Source organism: Chamaea fasciata, unplaced genomic scaffold (assembly GCF_029207755.1).
Source record: "Chamaea fasciata isolate MVZ Bird 193981 ecotype frontalis unplaced genomic scaffold, bChaFas1.0.hap1 SCAF_1, whole genome shotgun sequence".
Taxonomy (NCBI): Eukaryota; Metazoa; Chordata; class Aves; order Passeriformes; family Sylviidae; genus Chamaea; species Chamaea fasciata.
Window position 1 is genome coordinate 12,578,481 of NW_027094086.1, and position 3,401 is coordinate 12,581,881.

The window sequence follows — 3,401 nt, forward strand, 5'->3', positions numbered from 1 at the left end:
ACAAAACCTGCACATGCAGTCCAGCTTGCACCACGTCTGATCAAGAGCATCATGTTGTTTTATTATCCACCATGTGCAGCAATACAGCTTATAAATGTAAAAAGTGTATTCAGCTTCTAGGCAAATCCTTAGATGGTGCATCATGGCTGATTAGTGCAAGCCTTGAGTTTACATCTTCTTGACAACATGTTCTTACTTACTATGCTGGAATGAAAGGGTAGATCCAGCCTTCACATATGGGGTACATATGCTGTACAAAGGGCAATTTTGCTGAATCGGCTTAGTTGAGTAAATTGCAAAGGCATGACGCCGATTATCTAAATGGGAACACTAGCCTGAAAATTAATAATGTAACTTTACAGGCTCATTTGCTGCCCAGGTGAATTTCACTAGAGGGGCTTCAAGCAGTGAAAGTGCACGTGCATGTGATATATAAAATGCACCTGTTCAAATAATGTTTCTTTTCCTAGATGTTATATTACTGGGGCATGGAATAATTTCACTTTTAAAAATCCTACCCCAATTTAAATGCCTCCCCCCTGCACCCTGCTCTCCTGTTGATCTTAATAAAAATGTCTTCATTGAGGGAACTGGTTATTAGGGGAACAAACAAACTGCCCATAATCAGGAGTACATATAAAGCACTTTTCATCTATACATCTCAAAGCAATTTGCAGTAAGAAGGCATGTATCATATTTTGCACATGGTGAAACCAGGAAGTCAGAGACTCAAGAAGAAAGTCATCACAGAAGACTTACAATAGAGTGCTGATTTTTTTTCCTAGCATCTATTTTACATAGTAGATGTAATGTCTGTGAACAAATGCAATTTTGTAAAGAGTCCCTTTAATGTGTACAGCCAGTACTGGGAGGGGTAAGTAACAGAGGAAAGAGAGAATGGTTTTTGCTCAAGTTTTGATTACTGTGAGTTCAGTGATATAATCTGTTCCTTCCTCCTTCAATTCCTCTTTATGATCCTCACACAAAATCAGTAAGAACAAATATATTGCTGTAAGCAACCCATAGGAATGAAAGGGTAGTAAAACAAATTATTACTCCTCTCAATCTTCAAAAATAACAAATGCTAAAATTTTATTGTTGTATTTTCTTGTATCAGTCTTTGTTGGAAGTTGGACTGCATCACATACAGTTTGAATGACAGATGCTCATCCATTGCATTAACATTTTTATTGTTTTCCTCCTCAGGGCTGATATCTCACATTTCTGAAAGTTGAAGGATCATCTCTGCATGCTGAAAAGGCCCTATCTTATTGTCTATCCCAGGCTGGTAAAGCATCAGGCGCATGTCAGGGAATCCATCTGTGGGAGGACAGGTGGAGCAAAATAGGAACTCTCTGCTTATTCTTGTACAATGATTTGTTTCAGTTGTCAAGCTCTGTTAACTAAACTGCCAGTGCACCAAGCAGGAATTTCACTTGTACAAGGAGGCTTTTCTTTGAACCTTTCCAGGTGGGAATGTTTTCTAGTACAAGGCTCTTATTTAATGTTCACATTGCCCAAAGGCCTCAGTCAGCACCTCTGTGCAGACTTCATAAGACATAATCCCTGCCTTAAACACCTCATGGTCTGAGCACACAGCAATGCTGGCCATGGAGTGAGCTAATGGATGTCACCAAGGTGACAGCTGCCTGTCTCACTAGGTCCAGTCACTTCTTTCATTAATTCAGTGATCTTATGCATTTAATTTTGGTCTCTGGTGTCTGGCAGGGAAAGGGAAGGAGGATGGAAATATCAAGAATGAGGACATGGAACAGAAGACTGCTGCCAGTGGAAGACAGAAAATGAGGAACAACATGGGAGAAAACAGAAATCATTCTGCCAGGAAAATCAAAACCCTGTTAATATTTGGGTTTCCCACCACTTGTTTTCAGAGGCAATGAGTAGAGAACAAAGGAGGCAGATATCTTGTCCTGAGTTCCTACTGGTTATAATTTTTCTGTTTCCTCCTTCTGGATGGTCTGAGGTCTAAAAAGTCGTTTGGGAAGGTTGTGAACAGCTAAGAGAGAATCCAGAAGGGCAAACAGTTATAATCCTGTAATACTACAGGAACCAGAATATCTTCAGAGACCTTATGACCTAGAGCTGCTGGGGTTACTTTTAAGTTTAGGGTCTCTGGGACATGCAAACAACTTTATATTTACTCATTAAAGCACGTTATGACCCACTGCTTTACTACCTCATCAGAGTTTTTTTTTTTCTTCTGGCTGTAGTGCCACATCTCTCTTGGACATCTTCCATGAGGAATGCCACTGAGAGATTTGGCCACATGACAGAACAAGGAGAGATAAAGAGAGCTGAGAGGGTGACATAATTCACACCAACCTGAACTTAGAGGCCACTGCCCAATCCTGATTCCTCTGTTAAAGGGGCAACACAGCTGTCTCCAGAGCTGTCTGGAGCATGCACATGCAGCTAGCTAAAACAGGCACAGACATTTGGATGGAGGGGAGGCTGCCAGCCCAGCCCAGCCCAGCTCAGCATTAGCTCTCAGCTTTATACTGAGATCTGTGGGACCCAGTTAAGGCGGCCCACACCAGTGTTCCCAGATGATGTTCATGCCTTGAGGGTGATCTTTGCCTGCCTCTGCACTTCCACTGCACGGCAGAGCACAGCTTGGAATCATCTGCTTCAGTCCCTAATGGGAAGCTAGAGTAAATGGGATTTGGCCTAGGAAAACAGTTCGTCTCTTAACTTTCTCTTTTTTCTCTTTTTCTCTCTCCCTAGGTAGGGATTTTATTGGAGGCAGGTAAGGGGTGAGGGAAAATAGTGAGGGCAGTGCAGTGGCTCACATAAGGAGCTCCTTCATTATGATATTGCTGAAAAATGTTACTGAAGTGGTGCACTCCAGGGGGTATACAAGGATAAGGATCTTAGCTGGAAGTCTGCTTCCTTGCTGCTTCCCAGAAATTAACAGAATTTATGCAATAATCAAGTACATTCAGTACCATATGTCAGAGCCTGTCGTAACACACAGAAAAGGGGGCCTTGTTATTCTTCATGGTGCAGTGTCTGAGGCATTTCAATTCAACACCTTTCTTTGCTTATCCACATCACATCAGAGAAAGAGCAAAACGCTATGTCAGCCTGGGGCCAAAAGTTACTGGCATTGGTTTCTGTACAGTTCTTTCATGTGGGGAGGGTGTGGTGACCTATTGGTGGAAACACCCTGACAAACCTTGAAGAAATGAGTTCAGCCTTGGGCACAGATTCCATTTTCTCCCTCCCCTTTCCCCTGTGCATGACTCAAGTGTAAAAGAGTACCTGGACACTGAGGAGTAAGGTGGTGGCTGCCTCTGAACTTTCCCTGTACACTGTTGGCTTCTGAAACTGCCTTGGGTTTCCTGCCAGTCTGTCTGGGCTCTGTTAAACCTTTGACTCTC

At 42.6% G+C, this 3,401-nt stretch overlaps 1 long non-coding RNA gene across 2 annotated transcripts; it reads left to right on the forward strand.

Annotated features, from left to right (window-relative positions):
* Window positions 1-614: 614 nt before the first annotated feature.
* LOC136301371 (uncharacterized) lies at window positions 615-2,176 on the forward strand. 2 transcript variants are annotated; one of them, XR_010723857.1, is made up of 4 exons: window positions 615-874; window positions 1,207-1,288; window positions 1,387-1,470; window positions 1,729-2,176. It is a non-coding gene; the product is annotated as an uncharacterized lncRNA (long non-coding RNA). The 2 variants fall into 2 exon arrangements; XR_010723856.1 differs by having other exon boundaries at window positions 1,207-1,470.
* The last annotated feature ends 1,225 nt before the right edge of the window (window positions 2,177-3,401 follow it).